Raw genomic sequence first — 13,607 nt, forward strand, 5'->3', positions numbered from 1 at the left:
ACACTTTAACAATTGTCTTTCTGATTTCTGAAGTAAATTATCTTCTTCAAAACTACAGAGAGCAATATATTTTGTATTGAAGATAACTGCAACTGTTTCCAAAAAGTAAATAAAACTGCATGAGTTCTTCACGATTCTATTTAAAAGTGTACTTAAAAAATTGATTATTTGGTTTGTTTTGAATTTCGCGCAAAACTACACGAGGACTATCTGCGCTAGCCGACCCTAATTTAGGAGCTAGTCATCACCACCCACCGCCAACTTGTGGGCTACTCTTTTACCAATGAATAGTGAGATTGACCGAAAATTATATCGCCCCCACGGATGAAAGGGCGAGCATGTTTGGTGTGAAGGGGATTCGAACTCGCGACCCTCGCATTACGAGTCAAGTGCCATAACCACCTAGCCAAGAACAAATTGAAAAATTAAAATGAATAAATATTGCGAGAAACTCACCGGTGAGATACGATTGCGCAATTAAATTCCTATTATATACTAAATACGCAATTATATCTGCTATATATCTCACACATACTTGAATTTTAAGGTACATTCCTTAAAGGTTAACACATGCCCCAAAATCTTAAGAAATTTTATCGTACGCTCTCCTAAAGTTTTAAACATTTTAAAGCACATTCTCTTAAAGAGCAGGATATTTTAAATTGCATTACCCAAAAGATTAAGGCATTTTAAGCAACATTCCCCCAGAGCTTAACACATTGTATGGCACATTCTCTAAAAGGTAAGCACATTTAAGTGGTAACAAATAAGTTTATTTCTATAAAGGTTAAGTCATTATAAAGCACATTTCCCTAAAAGTTAAGACATTTTAAAGTACATTCCTTTATAATTGCACATTTTAAATAGATTTTTCTGAACGCAAGTACATTTTAAAGTACATTCACCTAGAGGTTAGGACATGTTAAAGTACGTTGCTCTAAAGGTTAGCACATTCTCCAAAAGGTACACGTATTTAAGTGGTGACTATAAGTTCGTTTATCCATAAATGATACAAAGCACTGTTGTGTGTGTCGCGAATTAGCCAGACTATTAACGTAACGCGAAGTTCTCAAAATCACCGACTGCGCATCAAGAACCTACAAAAAAATGATATAAACACTGTTTGTGTTGCTTATGTTCTTAATAATGTCTTAGTAGCATTTTACTTAAACCAACATTAATTAGTTCCCTACATATATGAAAGGTGTGTGTGCGCGCGTGTGTTCTGTTACAGAAAACCCACTTCACGTTATCTGCTGTTTCCACCGAGTGGTACTGAGCCCTCGATTTCAACGTTGTAAAGCCAAATAATAAGAATGTCCCACTGGGGGATATATATATGGACAGAATGGAGATTAGAAATGGCCCAGGAAAATAACTGTTCATACAGGTACCGAGTGAAATCAGGGGAGAGAGATTTCTGAAAAAAATTATCAGGTTGCCGCGTAAAACTACCGCATAGTTTAAAATAGGCAGTAGTTCTAGTCACACAATTAACAAATAATATGAAAATGTATTGCGTATAATTTTTCATTTATAACTCGACGTTACAGCATTACTACCTATCTTAACGTAAACCTATAAGAAAATAAAATTACACAAACTGAAACTAATTCCTGGCCCGGCATGGCCAGGCATGTTAAGGCGTTCGACTCGTAATCTGAGGGTCGCGGGCTCGAATCCCGGTCGCACCAAACATGCTCGCCCTTTCAGCCGTGAGGGCGTTATAATGTAACGATCAATCCCACTATTCGTTGGTAAAAGAGTAGCCCAAGAGTTGGCGGTGGGTGGTGATGACGAGCTGCCTTCCCCCTAGTCTTACATTGCTAAATTGGAGACGGCTTGGGCTATCTGCGCACACACGCATAAAAAATATTAAGAGTTAGGTACACGCTACATATTCGCTTTAACGAGAAATTGCGTACTTTAGAAAGCTTCATTTAAGTAACCTTTAGAAAAAAATTACCATCTTTTTCCAATTGGCCAATATACCGGGAATTCCAGTTTTCCAGTGACCCAAATGTTACCTGACCAAACACTTTGTCTTGCATCATTTCTGATTAATTATAAACATGAAAGTACTTAATTCACAATAATTTTATTGTATTTTCAACTCAAGTAACTTACTTCATCTGTCTTTGGGTATTTTCATCTTACTAAATATTCCTATTGGACTTTAATGCTTAAACAGTTCTATCTTGAAGAAAGCCAGTCTGCATAGCTAAATATAAAAAAGTCTGATAATTTCAATAAAGCATGGTTAGCTAGTGGACAAAGGGATATGTCTGAGTTTCTGTATTTTTATACAGCCAAATTGTCTGGACAACTGATTTCCACAAACTTGACTGCTGTAAGGCTTAACAAAGAAAGTTCCCATCAGTACCGTAAAGTGTTATGTAATTGAAGATTTGTCTTCACGTCATAAAATGACTCGCACTGTTTGAGTCGATCACAGCAGGAAATTCAAGCTCATCCCTCCACAACCTGGTTGTTAGAGTATCTGGCACGAAGAGTACGCTCCAGCGCTCAGAGATTATAATAATAATAATCTTTTTGTAAGCTAGAAATGTTACCGTCAGAAAGTTGGAGAGAGTGACTTTCCTTCAATAGATGGAGAGCTGAATGACAAGTTGTCACCACGTGACAAATGGGAAATCCAAAGAGAAAGGTGTCATTCCACAAATCATTAAGGTCAATCGATTGAACCAATCGTTTCTTCTGTAACCTCGACTACAATCTTCAAAACGTTCCAAAATAAGAGGTGAAGGACAGTAAAAGCATTCTATCAGGTTGGCGATGGTTGTTCCCAATTATCTTCAACAACTCATACACCAATGTTACGCACAAAACACATATGAACAAATGTTGTCGTACAAAACAGTCGTCTAACAAGTTGAATTTAGTCTTCACAATGAAATTTACGCCAGCTAATACTTAATAGCTCAGCCATGACTCTTGAAGTAAAGTATATAATTACGTCTCTTCCTATACATACACTGTCAATACACACAAATTTCCACTGACTTATTCATAATTATCAGCTGTCTTTCCTTCTAGCTTCTATACGTTCTTAACCTTGCGATGGTATTCCTGTCGTTTTTTCTTCATGAAATACGAATTAATATATTTATTTTAGTATTCAAGTGTCATTAAGGTTTCTTGTTTACTTAATTAGAGCAAAACCACATGGAACTGTCAGCTGCGTCCACCGCGAGAGATCAAACCTCAGATTCTAGCGTTAGGAATCCGTAAATCATCAAAAATTAGGTTATTATTCTGAAGAACTATCAAGGTTTATCAAACGTCAATCACTGTATATATCACTATCAAATACTAACAAAATGTAGTATATTTCAAATACAAACTCTGTACATCAGTAAAACAACAAGGCTGTGTTGAAACAGTGGTGAATCTGGTAAGTTGTAAGACCGGGTAAAAGATGAAAATAACGTCTTTGTTCTTTTTCATTAGAAATATTTTACTTTTATGCATTAATAAGCATCAGCAATCAATCGTTCGAGTCCTTAAAATATCATTACTGAATTTTCGGTTTGACATGTCGTATCCTTATAAGGCATTTCTAACATATGGTGAATGTCACACCGTAAAGCATTTTCACACTAATAAAACTATTTAAACAATGAAGTACTTTAAAAAGTTTTACTTAAATCTTTAGAAGTAAAATGTAAAACAATTACACTAGTAAACCAAATACATTTTTATCATTACCTACTTATACATTATTTGAACGATTGTTTCAAAATCAAAAGTATCTTCGAACATTTCTCTCTTTTTTTCTGCAGGCCTACTTTGCTTTTGTTTATTTCAAAACTTACAATTACGCAAGGGCTACGCGTTCTTCAACGGTTCCTAATTTTAAAGAGATAGGTTATAAAACAACAGTATCTACTTTGGGGCTACTCTAATCAAATATGGGATTTGACTCTCACTTTTATAACAACAGCTCCGAAAACGAAATGCAATTTTTCTGCTTTTGTAGCAATGCGACGTGAACCATAGATCTTCCGGTAGGCTAACATTTAGACTTTGTGTAGCCCTCGACGTTTCTAAAAATTTTGAAATTTGGGACTTTTGAAAGTGAACAAATTATGTCAAATTAAGTATATACCTTAACATTATATTATTTTAACAGCGAGTTTATACATTAGTTACAAATTCACGGACTTATTAACGAATTACAAAAAATAAACTGTTGTATACGGAAGTGTTTTTAGTTTTAATTTTTGTGCAGGTTATCTAAACAATGTAACAAACAATCTTCATATACTGCTCTGCGTCAATAAATGCTGTACTTTTATCATCTTAGTGGAAGGTCTGGCATGGCCAGGTGGTTAAGTCACTCGACTCGTAATCTGTGGGTCGAGGGTTCGAATCCCCATCGCACCAAACATGCTCGCCCTTTCATCCGTGGGGGCGTTATAATGTGACGATCAATCCCACTTTTCGTTGGTAAAAGAGTAGCCCAAGAGTTGGCGGTGGGTGGTGATGACACGTTGTCTTACACTGCAAAATTAGGGACGACTAGCGCAGATAGCCCTCGTGTAGCTTTGCAGAAATTCAAGACAAACCTTCAAACCTTAGTGAAAATGATAATACCAGTGTAATAGAATCATACTTTCAAGATCATAATACATAATACCAGTGTAATAGAATCATACTTTCAAGATCAAAGTGGTTGATAAGTTCTGTATTGACTTAACCTATTTAGTCATGCCCAGATTAGGACAGCTGTTGAATAAAGTTTTCAGATTCCTTATCAACATTAGTTTAAATGTTTATATGCAGCCAAACAAAATGTATAGATGCCAATAGTTGGTAAATACAAACGATATTCCACATATTGAACAAAGAATATAAGCAAGGAAAACTGTCCTCGAAATTTCTACCATTACTGCAAACACCATACAGAGTTTTATTTCTAGTTCGTCTTTACTGCCTGTGACTGAAATCGTAAACTTTTATCACGTGTGAAAGTTGTCATCTCGGTAAATCTGAAACAATGGACTGCATGAACTACGTGTAAATACGCATCATATATACACACTCTGAGAGACAGATACATTCGTCTTGACTCTAATATTCCACCGATAGCCGAGTGGAAGTAGTTCGTCGGCGGATTTCTGCCCATATTCCTAGCTAAGACATTTCCCATTATCGACAGACCAGTGGCCACTTTCTTACGGCGCCCGAGAGAGCCATGTTATAATGGTGAGCTTAGTCTGTACAGTCAAGAAGAGTTACTACAGCTATCAGCTCGGCCGATGATGGCCTTCGACACGCCAGGAAATCCGACACATCAATATGAGCCTATTAGCCTCGACAGCAGAGTCGTCCTGGGTTGTTCTTAGATGCAAGGTGGTTATCAGCAACATCATCCCATCCATCAGTCTGTCAGTGGCAAGGTAAGACGTGCTAAAAGTCGAATAGTGATTGGATGGTGCTCAAGTAAAAGAGATCAGGTTCTGGTCACGTGTTCTGGAAAAAATCATTAATGTACTTGATGTGACAAATTTCTGTATTTCTAACATATCAACAGGGCAGGTACTCACTGGAAAAATTGGTTTGTCTTCTCTTAAAAGAATAGTGAGCCTAACACCAACTGCTCTACATGTTAAACATGTGAATCACCATGAAATGCCATATTAGCAGAATATAGTTGAACATAAAACAAACCGCCATATGTGATAACACGTGTTTTTTTGTTTGTTTGAAGTTAAGCATAAAGCTACACAATTGGCTATTTATACTCTGCTCACTACGGGTATCGAAACCCGGTTTCCAGCGTGAATAATATGCAGACATACCGCTGTGCCACTGGGGGCGATAACACGTGAAACACCATTAATGTCACATTAATTCAGACATGGATATTCATCAATTATAACATTGATTTTTACTTCAAACAAAAAACGCGCAAAACTACAAGTGCGATAAAAAAAACACTGCAAAATTAAACCGAAATTCAACTTAGCGTAAAGTGAAATACACATAAAGATTAAAAAAACAACCTGTAGAGCGAACTTTGCCACGTTGTTTCCCTGCAAGAAAACTACAGAGTTGAATGACTGGGAAGACAGGAACCATCAACTCTAATAACTACCTACTTATTAAATATTAAATAACCAACTCAGATCTAATATCGGAAAATAAAACTGAAAATTAAACGTAGATAAACAACGGACGGTCGATTGTTTAAATGTGTTTGTTCTACTTAGCTCATTACGGTTGAATAGTTGAACAGACTTGAAGAGCTGAAACATGTTCAGCTGACTACACATACACATGTATGTGTGTGTGTATAAGCCGTTTTAAACGCAAAACGTCATCTGGTTACTGTCATACATTAATAATCGTCTCGTCCTTTGGTCTCTCATCTGTCAAGCTCCCCAGAATAGCCAGTTATAGAGTTGTCGTGATGACAGACCATCATTATACAAGCAAATTTCCCAAGACGAGACTATTCATATAATCAGTTATGGAGAGCTAAGAGATCTCAGAGCAAAGGGGAGCTAGGTAGATTGCTTAAAGCATCACATATGCATTAGTGCCCATTACCTAGTGTCAGATCACGAGCCTGTCGGCCATCTCTTGTTTACCGCCACTTTTCTTTCCGTGTCCACTAGAGACAGTGAAGGACTGGTGGTGAAAAGCTTCCAATGAGTGTGCATATTTCTTTTCCCTAACAGAATAAAGAAAAAAAAAAAAACACTTAACTACACTACAGAGCAGCGTGATAAAGGACGCACAAAAAAGTCGATCTGACTTACTGTACTGTAGCATATCCGACACTTCCGAAGGCTGTCTCAGGAATTGATCTACCACTTCAGTGTCTCTTTAGATATTAGTTGAAATTCGTTTTATACATTTGGTTAGCATTTGTTAACATGCCAGAACGTGAATGGGCGAGTAGAATGTTACGTGAGCTTGTTCTCAGGCATGTAATGTATAAGGTCTCTTTTATCTATAAAGTTACGTCAAAGTTTACTCAACCAAAACTTCAGTCCGTTCACACACAAGGTTTCACAATTGTGGCGCAAACCTACCAAAGGGGATACTTATCTTGAAGTTATGGAGTAGAGGGAAGGCATCTCGTCTACGACACCTTCCACCAAGTCTTAGGCTACTCTCGTTCGATCAAGTAAAGGATTTCATCGTTTTTATACTGCACCTACAGTTTAATGTGTGAGGCACTATTTGTGTCAATGACCCGCGAACCTTGAACCCAAAGCTTTATTGAATACGTTAATTAGTACGCCACACCTGGCCTCGTGGAACAAACCCACCAATTAAGGTTCTTCATCAATATATCACGGGTTACTATTACTAGTAAACATATGGAAAACTTTATTGTACAACTATGCTAAATAGATAACAGTATCAGGTGTTTTCTTTTTCCGCAATTAGATTATTCTGACGTCAGCCACTTTAGTGTCTTTCAAAGCTAAGCCTATAATGCATACTTTTGCATTTCACCTATAAACTTTATCTCTTCTTATCTTCTGATAAGCAATAAAACTTTTAGTTTTGATAAAATTAGTTATAGTTTAATAAGCCTCTATTATGAATACAATAAAATAGAATAAATAGGAGTGATGTGTTTGCATTACGTTGCTTTGAATATGAAATAAACATTCAGGTTCTAATGCTTTAAATTACAATGTTCTTAATTGCCAGCAATTATTGAACTTGTTTAATTTTGTAGATGACGAACACACACAAATAAAAACAATAAATATTTTAGTTCATATACTCTATAAAATGAAATTCATCTTTGCCAGTTGTATATATCGAGTAGTTTTGTGCATGAAAATATAGAGGTAGTTTTAAAAAATATGTTTTTTTCTTATAGCAAAACTACATCGGGCTATCTATCTGTTAAGCCCACCGTGGGGAATCAAACTCCTGATTTTAGCGTTGTAAATCTGTAGACTTGTCGCTGTAATAGCAGGGGGCTTAAAAAACATGCAAACAATATGTGAGCTTCTTGGTAGAGATGTCAGAATAAGGTTACAAAAAACAACAAAACAAAAACTCTTCGCTCTCATGTCTTAAGAGGGAATATGCCTGCTATTTAAAGCACAACGTTTACTTTTGTAGTCAGACAAAAGGCTATGTTTAATAGAATACCGAACCATTTCGACCCCACAAAAGTGCAGTAATATAAGGTTGAAAAATGAACGGCTATAGCACTCACAAAAGTGTTTTGATAAACTCCTATTTCTCATATATAAGGGCCTGAAACAAGGTGTCGAACATAAATCAAAAATAAACGGAAAAACAAAATTGAATAATAATTATAATAATAAACTGATAAAAACAAAGATTTAATCCAAGATAAAAAGCAAAGTACAAATACTAGTAAAACTCAAATGAGAATAAATGAAGTTAAAACTTAACGATAACAAACGGGAGTCTTTTAGTTAGCAACAAAAATGTGAGATTAACGTTTATAAAGAAACGTTTGATATAGGAGACAGTAAAACAAAGAGCAAAATAGTAATACAAAATTATCCTACCAAGAAGTCCTTACCACCTGCTGCTCTTGATAGCCATTACATATCATAAGAAGTGCTTCAAAGTGTTATAGTTTTGGAGTGTTTAAGTAGCATGTTAAGTATATTTATACACACTTCCCTAGTTATTCTATAGCATGCTGACCCTTTACTGTACCAAGAATAAAGATAAGTGACCATGTAAGGCCATTCAAGTCTTTCAAAATTCAGCAGGGCTGCGGGCAGGAGGCTACATTAACACTGGTATACTTGCTAACATGTTGAAATGAAATTCCACTAGCCAAGCTCGAGCCACGTGCCGCGAGGTATGAGAATGTGGTGGTTATGAAAGAGGCTGCTGTTACAATGATTTTTCCACCAACTGTGTACGGACAATCACGTCCAGCCGGCACAGTGGGACAACGAAGAAATATAGTTTCATATCCGCCGCACTTACTATCATAAATCCCCAGCGTCCGCTGGTCTTAGTGAACCTACGTATTGGCCCAACTACGCCAATGGTAGCTCACAACTGGACATAGAGAGAAGTCAGATTTCCAAGGACAACCTAGTATAATTTTCTTCGGTCGCATAAATTCCCAAGGCTTTCTTTCGCAGTTACTGTTTCTCAGGCTGTAAAAAAGTGCAAACTATTCAACCAAGTTTAATTTTATTTTTAATTTGTAGGGGTGTGTGTGCGTGCGTGTATATATATATATATACACAACTATATATAAAGTTTTGAAGATGCTAGCAGTAGCAGGGCATGGAAAGGCAAAGCTAATATCAAAGCTTTCATGACAAGCTACCCCTTCGATAAAACTTTTATTGAAAATAAATTCCCAGAAATTAATGGACTAGGCTAACAGCATGACAGAACGTGACTGCTGATTTCTCTAAGATAAAAAACGAGATACAGAAAGAAAAGCGGAAAACGACAAAGTCAAATACTTCGATTAGTTTTAGTTTCCGGTGATACAAGACAATATTACACACACGTTCTTACATAAGTCTTTCAGTACAATAGGATGACGGATGGCTGGCTACAACAAAGCAGTTGAAAGAACAGGATGAAAAACTAAATTAGTTCAAGGAACATATCAATATTATATATTATATAAACACACATAAACCTACACTTTATACAATAATGGCTTCCTTTCTGTGCACTAAAAAGACAAAAAAAAAACAACTTAGAAAACACAATATATAATCGGTTGGGCCGGCATGGCCAGGTGGGTTAAGGCGTTCGAATCCCCGTTACAGCAAACATGCTCGCCCTTTCAGTCGTGGGGGCGTTATAACACAGCGGTCAATCCCACTATTCGTTGGTAAAAGAGTCGCCCAAGAGATGGCGGTGGTTGGTGATAACTAGCTGCCTTCCCTCTAGTCTTACACTGCTAAATTAGGGACGGCTAGCGCAGATAGCCCTCGTGTAGCTTTGCGCGAAATTCAAAAACAAACAAACAAATATAATCGGTTTATGAAAATCGTGTTAATGTAAAGAAAGTAAAATAACTTAATTAAAACATTCCACCCGTCTCTTCCCTTCATCATATATCACAGATTGAAACAACGAATATATTAACCCTAAATGCATTATAACTGGAACGATCCCTATACCTACGTTGGTATGACATCTTGAGGATGAGTTTAAAAAGTAACAGTCAAACTTCACTATTCGATTACCATAGTTTGAAGTTGGAGACAGATGTTGTTAACCAGCTGCCTTCCCTCTAGTACAGCAGTTCAAAATTATGGACGGCTATAGTGCAAGTTATAGTCTATTTATATTTGCGTGCATATCTGGAAAAACAAACAAAGATTCTCTTTGGGAAGGTGGAGTTATTAGGAAACGGATCTTCAAGAATTACAACTTCTAAGAAAAGTTAGTGGAAACATGAACGAAAATTCAAGTTTTTTTGTATTTTTTTAAATCAACTGAATTAAAATACGATAAATTAATAAAGCGACCAACAAATATTCTGAGTGTTGACTCCTTTTCTTATCCTCTTTAACTATTAAATATGTACAATACTCCGGCAGTTTTATCGATTTCATACATGTTATTTTGATATTGAGTAACTGCAAGTTATTCTTGCAGTTTCTAGCGTGAGGCGTCAACCATATGTCCAAAGAAGGTCAGTTCGTACTTGACAAAATTGACATAGCTCCCTCGTAATAAAACTTTAAATTGTGTAGCTTCTGTTTGTTCTAACAGAAGCTTCTTGATATTTCGCAGTTGACTCGACGTCAATAACGGTAGTTAATGATATTCGTTCAACTCCCATCATAGACATTTCGTCCATAATACCTTCCAGAGGTTTCTACTGTAGCCTTTACCCTTCCGTGATGATTATTGTTAAATTATTTGACAGTGATTTTAAATTGTTTTTTAAACGCGAATATAAGCAATATACATTTTGATGCTGTGTTTAGAAGCTTAAAAGATTTATCCTATGCTATAAACATTATAAACTAAGTTATTAAAGTTTAAAATATTTTTATACAACATTAAATGGCGCAGATAGCCTAGTTGCTTTGCGCCATAAAACACCAAACCAACAATATTAAATCCCTCAAACAGTTTACATGATGCATATTGAATGATACTATTGCATTAAGCATACAATGTAAAGTACAAACCTATTTGTCCATATCTATATTACAATGATGTTAATCCATCCACTGGACTACTCTATTACCAACGAACAGTGGTACTGAGCGTATCATTACAACATACCCGCGGCTGAAAGGATGAGCATGTTCAGTGACAGGAATTCAAACCAGCGACCCTCAGATTTAGGTAAGAAGAGAATCGGTTCCTTATATCAAAAAGGTAGAAAAACGTCGGCCTAAACTAAAATATACAGTTTGTCATGAGCAAAGGTCCAAATTGGATGGTATAAAACAGTAAAAACCCTAAGTGAAAGTTTTAATATGCTCATTGTGAAAAATCAATCCAGTGTAAACACTTTAATCTACGGTGTTTTACTGTAATCATACTTGTAATGTTTTCACTCTTCAAATAGATGACAAATCACAACAGAGAATTTCTCACCCCAACGATGAATTATAGCTTTTAAAACAACTTTCCACAACTTGAAATTTGGCTGCAACTTACTAAGCATGTACAGTTTCAATACGTGACCAAATTTCTACCAGTTACTGCTATTTTGAAATATTCACATCTAAAAGTCAATACATGCATACAGAAAACCTTTAAATATTCTTAAATAACCAGCCAACATTTCCAAGTGTTTATAGCCTATCAGATGTGTTTTCGCAGAGTCTCTGAGAGTGTTCTCTTTTAAGATTAAATAACATCAAAATTAAAAGTAACAAATATAGTTCCTTTTTGCTCGTGAAGTTCATATGTCATACTGTGTTGTAGCCTACAGAATGCATAATTCTTCTCGTGATTCATAGCATGCGCATGTTTTACTGTCGTCAAGGCAATACAAATTATGCTACGAGTCACTTATGCAATACTATCTTATTATTTACTAACTGATTGAAAGACAGTACACTACTGTATAGTGGAGAGAGTCATTAAAACAAATGGGCCCTAGATTCTAAACATTAGGAGCGACGCCAGTACACTCTGGTGTTACAAAAGTACGGTGCTAAAAACAAAGGCCCGAGTAAAAAACAGCCCATTTAGTATATACATCGGTATTACAAAAAGTACCATTCCAAAAACTAGGACATGATTACTACCCTATTTAGTACTAAAATACATTAGAGCAATACACTGTTCATTTGCACCTCACATCATTGAACGGAATGTTTTTAAAACGCTACACTGCACGTGTCAGTTCAATATATAAGAATAATTTTACCGTCGTGTGTCCTTTTATACTATTATATATTATTATACTTTTATACTATTGCTGAAATAGAGGTTTGATAAATAATTGCTTTTTATTAACAGTATTAATACATAAAGAAACGGTATAATAAGAACAAAAAGTCTACCATTAGTTTCTGGTCATGCCAGTTAATTCAGATATTGCCCATAAGCAAAATAAGATACATTCTGTAACAGTCTCATACAATAATTATCAAATGCAAAATGTTTAGTTGCAAATTACTCACCAGAGGACCTGAATAACGTGTACTAATTTATTCTTATTACTTATTCAGCAGAGAAATTGTAAATAATAAAATACACATTAAACTCAACAGCCTATCGACGAAACAACTTAAAATAATACATTAGGAGCACTAATTCCATATATTCTTTAATTCCCATATAAGTACTAGTTTAATGTGGTCGAGCAAAATATAACTACAAACTCTATTCATATAACAGATCATCACTACAGGAGTTGCCTTTTGTTGTTTTGTTGTTATTTGTTTTTCAACTTGCCTAGGGTTACTGAAGACAGGTGGAAATTCTCCACAGCAACAAAGGGTTCGTCTTTTATTTCGGAATTACACGGATGCAATTTTGTGTTACACAAAACTTATGAAGCCAACATTCTAAGCTCGAAATGGATTTCAGATAATTCTAATTTTCTAAACCGTTAAATGTGACAAAACTTTAATAAGTCTAAACAGACTGCTAGTGTTAACTATTGAAATTTGACCTGTTTAAACATGAATGTTATTGTAAGGATGAATTTACAGTTTATGATTCTTACCATGATGGTTAAGAAATGTTTTACAGCAACCGTTTATTATCAAGGCTACCGCACTGTTAAATACACACAACTAACAAAATCCAAATCTTTGAGATAAAGATAGCCTTCAAAACATCAGTGCTTAAACATCTAGTGTAATTTGATATAAAACAAGTTTAATAAAATACTATAACTAAAGAAAGTAAAGTGTAAGTACAGAATAACGTACCGTCATAAAACAACAAAAAGGTAATCTCATCACTTGAATCCACAACGTTTTGTTGTCGTGTGTGTGTGTGTGTGTGTGTGTGTGTGTGTGTGTGTGTGTACAGAGTCTGATCACCATATAGATACGAGTGTACCATTTATATGACAGAAACTTTACACTATTTGAAACTGTTCCCTGGAAATATCACATTAAACAAACAGCAGACCGAAGGTACACCCATCTAAAACCAAACTTTCTCTT

The 13,607-nt window shown here is 35.6% G+C and overlaps 1 protein-coding gene across 8 annotated transcripts in view; it reads right to left on the reverse strand.

Moving 5' to 3' along the window:
- LOC143225239 (uncharacterized) overlaps positions 1-13,607 on the reverse strand; it is a 226,555-nt gene that overhangs the window by 55,402 nt on the left and 157,546 nt on the right. Inside the window, exon 2 of one of the 8 annotated variants that reach the window (XM_076454298.1) lies at positions 11,160-11,373. The exons of the other annotated variants lie outside the window; for them this stretch is intronic. The gene's annotated coding sequence lies outside the window, so the exon portion shown is untranslated. The remainder of the gene's footprint in view (positions 1-11,159; positions 11,374-13,607) is intronic. 8 annotated transcript variants of the gene reach the window in all.

This window comes from Tachypleus tridentatus, chromosome 9 (genome assembly GCF_004210375.1).
Source record: "Tachypleus tridentatus isolate NWPU-2018 chromosome 9, ASM421037v1, whole genome shotgun sequence".
Lineage (NCBI taxonomy): Eukaryota > Metazoa > Arthropoda > Merostomata > Xiphosura > Limulidae > Tachypleus > Tachypleus tridentatus.